General features: G+C 38.9%; 1 protein-coding gene across 3 annotated transcripts in view; it reads left to right on the top strand.

The window, feature by feature from the left end:
* The window catches only part of PCSK5 (proprotein convertase subtilisin/kexin type 5), a 223,206-nt gene that overhangs the window by 24,698 nt on the left and 183,302 nt on the right, over positions 1-15,206 (top strand). The gene's annotated exons all lie outside the window — the stretch shown is intronic.

The raw sequence follows: 15,206 nt of genomic DNA, 5'->3' as shown, positions 1-15,206 counted from the left end.
CTTGAATTTTGAAAATGCACTAATTACTGTGCTTCTCTGCAAAACCACGCACGTAAGATTTATGTCTGCAGATTCCTTCTGTGAAGCAACCAGCTTTAAAAATAAAAGTGGGCAATGTGGAATGATACACTGTTCAGAGGAAAGTTTCTCTTTCTTTTTTCCTTGTCTTCTTCTGGACTTGATCTACAAGGGATTAAAAAGAATACTCTTTTCTGTGGTCCTTTTAGTAGTTTAAGTGATCATAATTTTAAGATCTGCATGAAAAATGGTGCCCTTTTCTTTGTAGCATACACTATAATAGGTAATTGTCAACACAATTTAATTAGTGGTTTATAGTTAAGTATAATATCTTCATGTATCCTACCCACAACACACTTTCGTTTGAATACTTTAATTTCAGTGATTAGCAGCTTATTCACTGACTGCAGAATTGGATTGCCTCTGGTTTTCTTTTAGAAAAAATTTTGGTGAGGATCCCATTAGCTTTTTTATGCTGTTCATGCAATGAAGTCTTGCCAACAAACCTCCAGGCCCCTGGTGTGGTAATAACAGAGTCAAGCTTTTTAAAATTATTGGATGATGAATGTTCTCTGTGAAGGGTTTGTCAGGTTTTACTTAACAAATCATTTAGGAGAAGTAAAACTTACTGGAGAAAGAGTTTGAACACTGTACAAATTGAGCATCAAATAGGAATACTTCTGCCATCTGGAAAACTGTTTTGGTCTGAAGTTCCTCTTGAGGATGGGACAAGACTAGGAATGTACACAAAAACCTGTGCTCAGTCCTATGTTGATAAGCCTGAACTGCTTAACCCTTTGAAACCACCAGCAGCTCTGCTGAGCAGTGTATAATGGGGGTTAGTATAAAAGTGGTCAGGGCCCAAATCTCTGTTCCCAGAGAGTACTGAGACCCACCACTCAAACAGCAAGCATGTAGAACAGGTGAAAATGCAAAAGGAAGGGTAAGTGTTAATATCTGCATCAGTCCATGCTCTTTCCATATGCACAGAGGTGGAGCAATTAACACACCAATGCAGTAGTTTTTGTGCAGCTACCACTGTAAACTGTGGTGTTGCACCCAGCTTCCAGATACGCCATGTGCACCTCGTGCAGGCAGTCCAGACTACTTTGGCTAGAATAGTGAGAGTCTCTAAGGCAGAACACAGCAGAAAATTAAAATTATCATTTATTTATTTATTATGCCATTTAGGTCTTGTCTCCAGTCTGTGCTGCTTTTGATATAGACTTTCTAAATTTCGGAACTGTTACATATCACTTCAGTATTGAGAAGTTCTTGTACAAGGTACCCAACCCTGTTTATGATTCTCTACCCAAAGAGAAGCTGCTGTTCTAATACCTAGATCTGGCAAGAAGTGTTTGTATGATTCACATTGTGACTGCTTCACTGAACCTGGGTTTGGAGCTCTTATGTGGCTGCAGACATGTCAATAGGACATGTATTTGTAGCATAAATACAACTTTGTCCTCAGTGTGTATAACATTTACTGATTATTAAAGCAGACTGGCGATTTAATTATTCTGTGTAAGCTAGTTCTTTTAAAACAAAAGGCTTAATATTATATAAGGCACATTGCACTGCTGTGAGAATTTTAAAGTACTGCACACTACTGTATTTGTGAGTGGAATGGTATCTAATGCCAATATTTGCTGCAGATTAGTCAGCAGGGGTATTTGGGAACAAAGAAACACTGAGGTTTGTTTACTTTCCAAATAATTTGATGGTAATTTACTTAATGCTGAAAAAGCTCTCCTTGTTACATGTACATGGAATTAGCCTGTTCTGTGTTGCTTCAAACATGGATCACTAATTTGCTCCTTTACAAAATTTTTAAGGATGGAATTCAGATTGAGTGGCAATTTGTTATGTAAATAGCCTGCATATAATGGAAGAAATGATGAAATTTGGTATTTCTGAATTATTTTCATGGATAGTGTTTGATTTCATTGTGTGAGTGCATAATGAAAGATGTAGAACTAATAGAAAATCTTGTTCTTGTGGATTTAAATTAATGAATTGTGTTGAAAATCTTTTGTTTGCTTTTCTTCTTCTGGAAAAGCCTCTTGATACTGTTACAAACAATATGAATAGATGCAACAGGGAACATAATAACTGGGTGTGGTGCTTAGTGCTGTGGTCTAGTTGACAAGATGAAGGTTGATCAAAGGTTGGACTTTATGATCTTGAGGTGTTTGTCAGCCTTTTGTGATTCTGTGATAAACTGAAGACATGTGGATTGCACATTTTGATACTTGCCCCAGCGTTAGCCTGTTTTAACCACATATCATCAGTATTTAGATGAAAAGGTAAAGGATATGCAGTATAACGCAGTTTTGTCAATTGTCATCCACATCCTTACCTAGCAATGCTACGTGCTGTCATTTAGTGACGAAAAAGATTAAACAGTTTCAGGAAAAGATGCATGAGAAAGGCTGTAATTTCCTTAACATAGATTGTAATGGAGAAAATTTGAAACATAGCTTTATTTGCATCATCTTTCTCAGCCAGTGAATAGTTATAAGGTGTTTTGCCTGTCCTAATGGGAAAACACAGAAGTGGAAGAAGTCTGTGGATTTAAAGGAGAGATCAAAGCCAACTGAATGAAATCTGTTAACAGAGGTTTCTGGTCTCCCCAGCTGATGTGCTGTTTGTGGTTGGCCTTTGGCAGGGGTCAGTGAGAGCACCACACCACGAATCAAGAGCTTTTTTTAGCTTCAGAATTTGCTCTGCAAAGTTATTTTGGTGATACCACAATGCAAGAAACAGTGGGAGTAGGAGCAAAAAATAAGTGGGAAGATATACTGAATGAGTCCATAGTTCAAAGGTATCATGAAGCTCAAAATAATCTACTAAACAGTTGAGTGTATTGATGGTAGACAATCTGCTGAAACCAGAGTATTACAGCATTTCCAGGGCTGAGAAGAGCTGAGGCATGCCTCTGGGTTTGCTGCAGTAGTGAAATTAAGAGTCACAAAGTGGGAAAAATTGCAAGCAAAGATTGAAACTGCAGTATGAAGGCCAGACTTTTCATCAATAAAAATGATAAGGAAAACCAGGTGGAGCTTTTCTATTAGTAAAGAGATTGCAATTCCAATGACATGTGAGAGTTGAAGTGGCTATGCATGACAATAGTACATGCAAATTAAATGGACAGCACAGCTGGAATTTTTATTTGATTTATCTTTTTATTCCGAACTGTTACTTAAAATGAAGAGTTTTTAGTCAAGAGCTGTGATAATCAAATTTGTGATTCATATGGTAAAAAATATCCCACAGAATAGATAGCATGGATAATCCTAGAAGATAACTGTTCTTAAGCTAATAGAGGGCAGATAAAAGATTGATAATATACTCGAATAGATGTACTAAAGTTTGTTCTGTTTTTCTCATGAAGTCCCCAGAGTCTCTCATCACAACAGAGATCTGAAAAAGACATCTGGCCCACAGTGATGCTAAAAACCATGGAATTAATAATTTGTATTCCTGTAAAGTGTGACATCAGCCAACTTTGGAGCATAGTGGATCTTTATCAATCTCTACTAAGATGGCATCACATATTTTTTTAATTTTAATGAATTTTGGGTAGGTTTATTTGGCGTTTGAATCCTGTTTGATGAGTCATAAAAACATAAAGACTACATACGATAGAAACAGAAAGAGTTACAGTCTTATTGAAATAAGAATTAAGACTACCTTTACTTTAAGGAAGATACTCTGCTTGAGCACAATTTTGCAGTAGTGTCATGCTTTTGTCACTCTACTCCAGGATCAGAATACCTGGGAAAACCATTCTCCCAGACACTTATATTTTACTCAGCCTGATCTAACCACACAGGGAGTGTAGCAATATGACGGAGGAGAAAGTCTTATCTTTGCTGTATCAAGATAAACAAAACTCATGCTATCAGCATGTAAAATGCTGGCAAGCATTTCTTTGCTGACAACAAATGATATGGGCTGTTTTCAGAGGATAGGAAAGTAATGCCAGAAGCCTATCCTTATTACTGGTAGAACATTTGTGTTCATGAGAGCACAAAGGGGAGCAGAACTGTAGTAGCCGTGAGTAGCCTGGGGCTTTTAAAGCCATCAGCATGGACTTGAAGCTTAGAGAAGTTAGATGAGAGTGTTATTATGGGTAAGGTGGTATTTAGCTGTTAAACCTTTGTGAACAAAAAGATTTTGTTAGACATACAGGATAACGAAACAGTTAAACAGTGGGACCAGGTAAGTTACTGATGTTTGCATGGTTAGCCATAAAATGTACAAGCATACAGGAACCAAGAATCAGTAAGATGATACTTGGCTCCAAAATAATAGGAGCTGTCATGCTCTCTTCATGTTCAGAGTTTGACTGGAAGTTGAAGTTATTCTTAAATAATTTCAACTTTTTTTAACCAATATTTACCACTGTGGTCCCTGTAATTAATTACCTGAACAAGCTTTTACATGAGCAATCCTTACATCTCTAACTTAGTAAAAATCAAGAATAGGTTTTGCTGTTTTCAAGGAGCCTATTACTGGGTGAGTTAAAGCATGAACTGAATCACAATGAATGAGAGGGAATAGCAAATATCTCTCTATGTCACCTGCTTCTGGAGTGTTAATTAGTTTCACGTAAACATGAGCAAATAGTCCTGTGACTTGTTTTTTTATTTTTCAGGGCTTTTTGAAATATGAAGTTGCTGTTCACTGATAATAATTCTAGTAGATTCTGCTAGTTATTCTAACTGTTCATTGTACTGTAAATTTTGTATGAGTTGGTTGGTTGTTTGTTTTCTTTATGGTAACTGAAACCTGTACTTATAGGGGTGAATGTCATGTTAGTTTTAGTTTAAACTATATTCATCAGCAGCAAAAATCCCTGGGAAATAGATATTGCTTCAGCAGGAATCAAGAATATGTTTTGCATGATGAGGATGCATCACACTTACTTTCATTCATCACTCAGAAATGACTGTTCAGCAGTTCAGAATGCACCCAGACTTAGAATAAAGATGGAGATAAAACCTGGTGACTATAGCAGTAAAGTAGCTGCAATTTGTAGCAGGTTTTTCCCTTGTCACAGAATTCTAAAATGGTTAGAGTTGGAAGAAACTTTTTGGAAGTTATCTAATCCAACCTGCCTGCAACGAGCAGGGACATCTTCAACTAGATCAGGTTGCTCAGAGCTCTGTTTAATGACCTGACCTTGAATATTTCAAGGGATGGGGCATCTACTTATCCTCTCTGGACAACTTGGTCCAGGGTTTCACCACTCTCCTTGTAAACAATTTCTTCCTTATATCCAATCTGAATCAACCCTCTTTCTGTTCAAAACCATTTTTTCTTGTCCTGTAGCAACAAGACCTCCTAAAAAGTTTGTCCCCATCTTATTTGTACCCTGCTCATACTGAAAAGCCTCAATAAGGTCTCCTTGGAGCCTTTTCCTGAGGATAAACAACCTCACCTCTCTGAGCATTTCCAAATGAAAGAGGTACCTCAGCTCATCAACCATTTTACGGCCCTTCTCCGGACTCACTCCCAGCAAGTCTTCCTCTACTGAGGACCCTAGTTCTGAACGCAACACTCTAGGTGGGTTCTGCAGCAACCCAATATGTCCAGTACCCCATTCTTTATCAAGTTTTTGCAACATCACAGAAACGTGACAAAATTTGTCGACTGAAGAACAGATACTTCCTCTTACAGAAGAAGCAGTGGATTTGGCCAGTAGAGTAAAAAGGGAAGGGCTATATATTATTGTGATATGGGCTTTTCATTTTTAAATTACAGTCACCCAAGGTTCATCCTTACCCTGGTTTTATATCCTCCACAGACAGAACACTGTTCCCTGTGCAGAAAATGAACACCAAATTTTAGGTTACTCTTCTTCCTAAAGAAGTGTTGGACCAGCTGTCAGAAATCCCATTCCACTGCTCAGCAGTCTTTAAGGATTGGGGTAGGGCTGCTATTAAGGTCTCTAGCCTTCATGGTCCATGAGAAAGATGTTGGCTGACTCTAAAGTGGCAGGCAAGGACTCAGCAATCTCTCACAGAAGTAGCTAAAACTTTCTGGACCAGGAAGAGTAGAAATGATGCAGATTTCATTTGTCTCTGACTTTGATGTATTTGGAGCCTTCTGGTTTTAGAGAGGCAAAAGCAAAAGTCCCCACATATATGCAATGACCTGGGCCTTTGCAAGGGATTCATGCTATTAAGAGAAGATATAAATATATAAATAGTCTATTCTGAATTTTGCAGACCAACATATGTCTTGAGCATGGTAAGTCTCAAAGATTTAAAAACATTGGCTGAATTGTAGCTGAATTTTAGCTTAGAATTGTTCAAACCATGGGGGATTTTTCATTTGAGAAATCATGTTCTTTGACCTCTCTGCACTTGGTGAATTTGGGGCTCCTTGGCTTTTGTTTTGTAGAGTGTGTTCTGCTTTTAAAATTATTTCCAACAAATATGTTGAGCAGAGGTTAGGATCAGTGACGGTATTTCCAACTATAGCCTACATCTTGTTACAGAAACTTGTTTAGGAACCTTAAAAATATATAGAAATATTCTTTAGGAATATCTGGGGGGAAAACTCCCTTCAGGGGATGCTTTTCCTGTGTAGGGAACAAATATTTCTGAAAGTTGATGTTATGCAATGCTATGTTCACATAGTAAGATAAAGATTGTAAATGTAACATACCTCTTGAAATTCTGGGGTTTGGGGATAAAGTGGGGAAAAAAGTCTTGTACTTATCCCTTCACTGTCACTATGTTTCCCTTCACTGTCACTAAAGGAACCTCAACAAAAACATACTTATGTACCTTAGGAACTAAATCTTAGGGTTCATACGTGATAATAGTTACAATTTGCTTGTGCAGACTGCTGGAGCTGCAGTGCTAATCCTGGCAATGGATAAGTTCAGAAAAACATCTTGCCAGACCTAACTGCATTTAGCATTTCATATCTTATTTTACAAAATAAAAGTACTTAAGATACAGATGATTAGTTATCAGTACTTCTTCTGGTTCCTTCCATCCTTATATTTTATAAGTGTTAAAGCAGTCCAGGGTATCATAAGTGCACAGTTGACTGTACATCAATGAAATAGCAAAAACAAGGAGGAAAAAAGCTATGTCTATCTGTTGCTTCATCAGAGGACATGTTAGCATCATGATCAAGGCGTTAAAGTTTGGAGAATTTATTTGAGCAGCATGCACTCCAGTATGTTGCAGCACACTGTGAGATTCTTCAGCTAGCAGCTGATTTGAACAGGGACTAGTAGAGGTTGCAGCTGCTTTTGCTGAGAGTGTGAAAGGTATATGCAGCATGCCAAATAGCTATCTTAATTGGACATCTTTGAGTTGTTGACGATTTGGTTGGAAGGGACCTTAAAAGTCACCTCGTTCCAGCTCCAGTTTAGCTGCTTTCTAAAGTCTCTCCATTCTGGGATAAGATTTTCTCTGCACAACTCTGTCAGAATGCTTTCTTGCTTAATGACATATCTGACTGGTTTGTTCTCCTGTGCAAGCTGGGAACACTCACCCTCACTCAAAGTGAGACCACTAATGGAGGGACCTACAATGTGTGTGAAGGCAGATCACAGACTTGGGCAGTGTTATTTTATAACTGCAAATGCAATTTGAAGACAAACTCATGAACAAGAAACACAAGGAAAATCCATTTGGAACCTAAAAAGGAAAAGGGTGTTACATTCCTCACACAATTCAGGAAGCATTAAAGGATTTTGCTCACGCCTTAATGATGGCAAAAGCACTTTAGGTAAATATATGTGTGGGAAATTTAAAGCTTTAAGAAGACAACTTCATCATAGCAGTTATAAACATGTAAGAGCAGAGGGTTGTAAAGAAAAGATAACTGCAATCCTTAGTCCTTAGATGCTAGTAGGTGCTAATATTTGAGTTTCTTTACAGTTCCAGTAAAGCAGTACTTGCTCCTATGTTTTTTAGCAGCAAAGTGCATTTATAGGTGAAAAATGATAGGACAACTAAATGTTTTTTAAAAAACCAAGGGGAGTTAGTCCTCTAATTTTTAATCTGTATTCTAAGAGCTTGATAGTGAAGACAGCAAATTGGTGATTTGGCTACTGGGCTGTAAAATTGATGGGTGTCAGAAGGTGTCAGAAGAGGAGGAACTGAAGAGGTCCTAGTTGTGAAGTGTAAAAAGATGTAGCATTCTGGAAGCAGCTGATCCTGCAAGGCCAAATGCCAAAATATCAGCAGGGAGAGAGGGAGAAATTGAAAGAAAACAAGTTTTGGAAAGTCACATCTCAGAACTGACTGTATAGAAATGTAACGGAACAGCTTCTATACACCATTTCCTGAGGAGATCCAGCTTTCTCTGATGTTGATGATACAGGCTGTATTGCAGGAAATCCATAAAAAGATGAATTAAAGGGTTTTTTTCTCTTTCTCTTGCACTTCGAAAACATTCTGGCAGCAATGTGTACTCCTGACATAATGGATCAAGATTTTTATGCATCTGTCTTCCTGCTTCTGACAGGCCAGACCATCATGTTTAATTCCAGTGGTTGGTATCTCACCCAGCTATTCTAAATGGTGGACAGCAAGAAATCATCATGAGACGCATAAAAAAATTGTCATATCTGGGATTATTTACAGGTTATTGACAGATTATTGAAGGCAGGAAAAGGGAGCTGGAGAAACATCCTCCCCAAAGCAAAGCAAAAGACTCTCCCCACTACCGAATTTTTTGTAATTCTTTCTTTTAGGATTATTTTGAAAAGCCAATGTCACTGAAAAGCCACTTATCATCCTTGGCTGATCTGCTTTACTCTTAGCAGATCCTCACCAGTTTTAATGGTTCAGAGGAGGTGCCAGGCAGCTGTGTGCATTTCACAGCTGTGCTGCTTGAATGTGTGCAGCCTTCATCAGACAGCTTTGCTCCTTCCTGCTTCTGACTCAAAACACAGACAAGGCTGAAAGTTGAATAAAAATTTCTGCAAGTGGCAAATGCACACCAAGTGCTAGGTATTTTATTCAGTGGAATTTTATTTCTCTTGGTGTCACACAGCACATTGTATGAATCCAAGCAATTCCAAATCCACGTAATCCACTTAAAGCAGTCGTATCCATTGGTGTGTTGACTATCACTTACATAACCTGTGTTTAACCTACATTATTATTATTTGACATTTTTTTCCTTTAAAAAAATTTATTTATTTAGAGAGAGAGTAAATGCTGGGACTCTCATTAGTGCTGAAGTTGAATATAAATATCTGAAAAGGCCAGAATAGTGGTTTAACTTTACTTTTGTAAATGATGCAGATTAAAAATTTCTTTTTAAGTAGCTTTACTAAATTGATACTCAATTCACTGTTTCATCTGTTGCTGTTATAACAACTTTGTGTTTATATATACATATATGCACACACATGCGCACACACAAACACACACACACTCACTTTGTATTTATATATATACTTTGTGTTTTATATGTAACAACTTTGTGTTATAACAACTTTGTATAATGAAACCAGAATTTCTGGATTCCAAGGTTTTTTTGACTTCCAGGCTGTTCCTAAAAATCTAGTTCTCAAGAATACAAATGCCAATGGACTCGTAGTCTATGAGATCAAAAGGAAATATTTTGATCATCCAGTCAAACCTCTTTTATTAGATGTCATATGGCATCAGAATTAATTTCTATTTGCTTTATGGCCAGTTATTTAACTCCAACTTTCAGACAGTTCACATTCCTGTAACTATTTGTGAGTTTGAAGAATAATATTGTACAGCAGTTTGGTGACCTGCATATGTGTTTGGACCCTGTGGCCTCAAAAACTTCCCTCTCCTCAGCTAAGAAGACACCTGGATACCACTTCCTTGTGGATCTGTGTTTCTCTTCATCATATTTGGCCTTCTTTCCTGGGTCCTTGCTATACTAACACACTTCCCTTGCCTTGCATCAAGGAAACTAGCAGCCCTGCTCAGTGCAGATGTTTGGTAAACTTGTCATTTTATGAGCCCAATTACACTTTGAAGAGGTACTGTGAAGAAGGTGTTTTGGTAATAGTTGCCATTGTGGAAGACTGAGATATCATCTCTTTCAACTTGCACACCATTCTGGCAAATATGGAAAGGTAGTCAGGTGATTTTTAAGCTGTTGTCTGATGCTAATATATGTTTATTTATGAACTAAAGTCCAGTTTTGCATTTCAGCCCTTTCTGACAGCAGGTAGAGGAACCAAATGAATGATCAGAAATAAAATAATAATAGTAATAGGAAGATATATGAAAACCATTGCAGTTTTTGAAGCTTCTGAAATGTCTTCCCTTATGAGAGCAGACATCTTCTGCAGCACATCTGAGATTCTATCAAACAAAACTTAAGTTTGTGTATTTCAGAATATACCTAGTTGCACATGTCTTGGTTAGAAAAAAATTGTTTTATTAGTACAGAGGGTATTCCTATACTGTAATCATATGAAAAAAATCACATTTATGTTAGACCATTTATCCTTTTCTCCTAATGAAAGACAGTGTAGAAATAGTCATAGAGATTGCTATCAAATGAAATAAACATAGGTGAACGAAATTTTGTGAAGACTGTAGACACCACATTGCAACCCTGTAAGTCATGTGACTGGAGACCAAAAAGCTCTAGTATATGCAGTTTATCCCATAAATCATAGCCATCTTTTTCTCAGTTTATAATATGACAAGTGTTGTAAATTAGGAATCCATAACAGAGTGACTGTTGTGGACAAACTTCAATTGCCAGAATGTGCACAGGGACTGTTCTAAAGCTGCAAAACAGTGATGTTGCCCTTGGTTCATCTGAGGCTTTAAAATAAATGAAAGTAATCAGCCCGTTTGTTCATCATGCATTACTCCAGCCTTTATGTTATCTGATATACAGAAATTGAGAGATACGGCCCCAGTGGAGGCTGGCTGCATGTGTCTCTCACAGGTAGCTTTTGGCAGTTAATTTTGAAAGGTGGTAGTCATTTTGATAATGATGTTTAAGAGGGGTAGTGATCAACCTTTTAATATCAGTGAAGTTCACTGACAACTGTAAGACTGAGTTTCAGGTCAGAAAAAGGCAGCTTGTTCCAAAGGTAACTGCTAACAATTGTCATCCATCCTCCATTGACCTGAACTGGTAGATCAGAGACAAACACAGTGGCCATGGAACAGTGGTGTTCCCCAACGCTCAGTGTTGGGATCAGCCCTATTTAGTATGTTCGTCGACAGACTGAGTGAAGGGTTCAAGTACACCCTCAGCAAGTTCACAGATGACACCAAGTTCGGTAGAAGTGTTGATCTGCTGGGAGGGTAGGAGAGTTCTGCAGAGGCATCTGGTCAGCTGAATCAATCAATAGGTTGATGCCAACTGTTTGAGATTCAATAACCCAATGCAGCACTACAGGCTGCGGGAAGAGTGGTTGGAAAGCTGCCTGGTGGGAAGGGATCTGGGGTTGCTCTCTGACAGTGGCTGAACAGTTGTCAGCAGTGTGCCTTTGGTGGCCAAGAAGGCCAGTGGCATCCTTGGTTTACACAGAACAGTGTGGCCAGCAAGACCAAGGAAGTAACTGGGTGAGGCCATACCCAAATCTTGAGTTCAGTTCTGGGTCCTTCACTTTTGTAGAGACACTGAGGTGCTGGAGCAAGTCCCAAGATGGGCAGTGGAGCGGGTGAAGGCTCTAGAGGGGAGGTTGTATGAGGAGCAGCTGAGGGAGCTAGGGTTTTTTAGCTGGCAGAAAAGCAGACTAAAGATCTTACTGCTCTGTATAACTACACGAATGGAGGCTGTAGGAAACTGAGGGTTGGGCTTTTCTCCCAGGTAGCAAATAACAGGATGAGAGGAAATGGTCTCAAGTTGTGCCAAGGGAGGCTTAGATTACCTATTTAAAAAAAAGAAAATATGGAAAGATTTGTAAAGCATTGGAGCAGACGGCCCAGGGAAGTGGAGTCACCATCCCTGAGTACACCATATCCCAGAGTCATAACCCCTCTAGATATGACACTGAAGGACATAATTTAATGTTGAACACAGTGGTAGTTCTGGGTTGATATTTGACTTGATTATTTCAAGAATCTCTTCCAACATTATGATTCTATGATTCTAAATAAGAGCAATAATCAAGCTGATGCAAAGAGATCTGAAGCTAAGAAGCTAGGGAAATGAGGTGCTGTAAAATATGCCACTGATACTTCCATTAAGTGTAAAACTCGACAAAACTCTAAAACCGAAGCTTAGGATAAGCACTTTGGCTCAACTCTGAATTTTAAATACTAATTCTAAGTATATGCTATAAACAGGGTCAGCTTGGAAGAAAATACTTTATCCTTTTCCTATGATTAAGAATAGAAAATAGCAAGACAGGCACAATCAAATAAACCCAAATGGGATAAAATTTTTCTGTGGTTTAAAGTACTCTGATCAGAAAACTGCTTAATTTGATATTTAATATATGTTCTGTGACTGAATTTTTCAATGTCAGACTTATGTGACAAAACAACATTAAGCGAAAGTGCTGGAAATAGGCTGAGTTATTTGTGATACTTCCTTACATTCTATTAAGGGGGTTTTGGTCAGTGAACACTCTACTCAAAAGATGTATTTATTTTGGTAAGTCCAGTATACCACTGATGGATATTACATATCACTTAATCATGGAATACTTTTACTGTCTTGCTGATTCTCAGTGGATTTTCTAAATGACAGTTGAAACCATGGGAAACTCTTGACTGAAGCAACACTTTTGGAATTTCACTGGTATTTTGGACATTTGAATTTAACCCTGTGGTAGAGATTTGTCTTCCTAAGATGTCACAAAATGAGTTAAGGCTACCTTAAAGTAGCACATGCAGATGTGTGAAGCACTTAAATGATTTATGACATGAGTTGAAGGACTAACCTAAGAAAAGAAAAATATCCCATCAGAAATTTCAACAGGTTTTTTAAATATATAGAATAATTGATACAATAATACAAGACATGAAATCCAAGATAGTTCAGCTGTCTAGGAGGCCAGATGTTAGATTCCAAAGCTGATGAAGTTTAGAGAGTTCACAGTTTTATCCTCGATTGGGCACTGGATCAGCCTTCTGGTTTATCAAGAATATGAAGTTTTAGGGAGTTGTGACATGAAAGTTTACTTTCAGAGTGATACTAATACTAATCCTCCCACTGTATTGAAATGATGAAAAGATGATTACGTTGTCCCAAGACTAGGTATTTCTACTTGATACTAACATTGTATTCAATGATGTAAGCAAAGCTTTAGGTACTGTACCAAGCAAGACCTATCAATTAGAGGTCTCTTAAAATTGTGCTCAAAATCGTGAGCATGTAGGTCTTGAGTTGTTCCAAGGTGAGGTGTATGACCTGTGGCTAAAAAATACAAACTACCTTGTATAAACATAGAAGTTGCTTTTAAGCTCATGCTCTAGAGACTTTTCCTCAGTATTCCAAGGCTGAGTTATTATAGAAACAGAATCAGAGCATCCAAGCTTGTTAGGCCACTTCAGATCTGAGGAAGGGAAAAATTTCCAACTGCTTTAGATGCTTGTTCTTTCCTTATGACATCTGGGGGTGGTGCTGCTGGAAGCCACTGTCCAGGAGCCCAAGCTCCCTGAAATTTGTTCTCAGCTCTCCCACAAGGCTGCTGTGTGATTTCAGTCCTGTAATTTTGAACTGCTTTATGGTCAATACACTAGAAGGGTGGAGGTTGGGCAGTGATTGTAGCCATGTTCATCCTCAGTTACCACAACTGTGTCTGCAAGTAGAAAAGCTGTCAGGACTTCCCCAAGGAGAGAAAATGTGAGTCCTTTTGCCTTGGAGTGTTCCCCAGTTTTCTAGTCGTACAGAGATCCTGGCCAGTGACAGATATGCTGAGCTTCTCCAGAATTTCAGTGTGATGCTTTTGTCTTTCCCAGCAGCTCTGGTTTCTATTAAGCTACCTCAGTACAGAGCCTGTCTTCCTTCATCACTAGCTAGGTTGTTCCCTTTTCTCTTCACAATTTATTCCTCTACAGTCTTGTTCATAAAGGAAGAATTTTTTCCACATAGTTTTAGGCTGATATGTATGGATTTAAGGACACTTCAGTCCCCTTAAAATCCATAGCTGTGGATTCTTGTACATCATGGATGTGGGACTATAGCCACCTCATGGATGTGGCTACAATTGATCACAAATACATAGCAAACCAGATAAAAACCACTTAATTCATACCAGGACTGACTGGCCCTTTCTGTGGCTATGAGGTGGAAAAATGTGCATTGAATTTCAGCTTTGGTCCATGGGAGACACTGCAGTAGCTTGGCCTGCTGTTGTGCAAGATGTGTTTCTTTGGAGTTGAGTGGTACTTTGAAGGATCATCTGCTGTCTTTTCTTCTCTGCTCTTTTGGTTTCTGCTCAGCCTGTATTAACATCTGTTTCTTGTTTTATCTTGGTTTTTTTTCAGAATCTGTAACATAATTTTGACAACTGCTTTGATTGTGGATTGTCATTGACCCTTGCTGAAGAAACACTTTCTTTATCAGCAGTATTGGAATAAAACTAATATAGCTGGATGGGACGTGCCTGAGCTTGTCTGGCCCTTGGTGCTGAACCAAATAGCAGCCACTGTGGTGTTTTCACCCCAGAGACAGTTTTGGCTAGCTGGATGCTGCAGCTGGGTGCTTGGAGGCAAGTGCAGGCATGCAGGAGCTCTGGTGGCTGTGGAATGGAGCTTTCCCCCGTAACTGGGTCTGCTCTTCGGGTTTACCTCTGGTGGAGAAGCTTTAAGGTGGTGGTGAAGAAAAGGAGTCAGTTCTGATGGAGGGTTTTGATCCAGAGCTTTATTCTGGCCCACAGGCCTCTGAGTCCAGCAACAGCTCCAACAGAACTCTCCGAACCGCGTGGTTGCTGTTCCTTTCAATCCTGGGGAGAGGGGGAGGGAAAGGGTAGGAAGCCATCAACCAGCTACACAGATGGAGGTCTTAAAGGACAAAGGACACTTGTATGGCCCAATGACCCCCTAGGGGTAGAGGGCATCCTTTGAATCTGCCAATCACTCGACGCCCATCTGGAATTCCAAAGGAGAGGTGACTGACACACCTGGGAGAGAATTATTGGGGGAGGGACCTGAGGTTCTGAGGTAAACCCTGAAATCACACCGCAGCAAGCAAGAATGCGTCATATAGCACTGCTGGAGTAAATAACTTTTTATCTAACTTTAGAC

Source organism: Haemorhous mexicanus, chromosome Z (genome assembly GCF_027477595.1).
Source record: "Haemorhous mexicanus isolate bHaeMex1 chromosome Z, bHaeMex1.pri, whole genome shotgun sequence".
Taxonomy (NCBI): domain Eukaryota; kingdom Metazoa; phylum Chordata; class Aves; order Passeriformes; family Fringillidae; genus Haemorhous; species Haemorhous mexicanus.
Note: the sequence above shows the minus strand (reverse complement) of the source record. Positions and strands in the feature narration are given on the sequence as shown.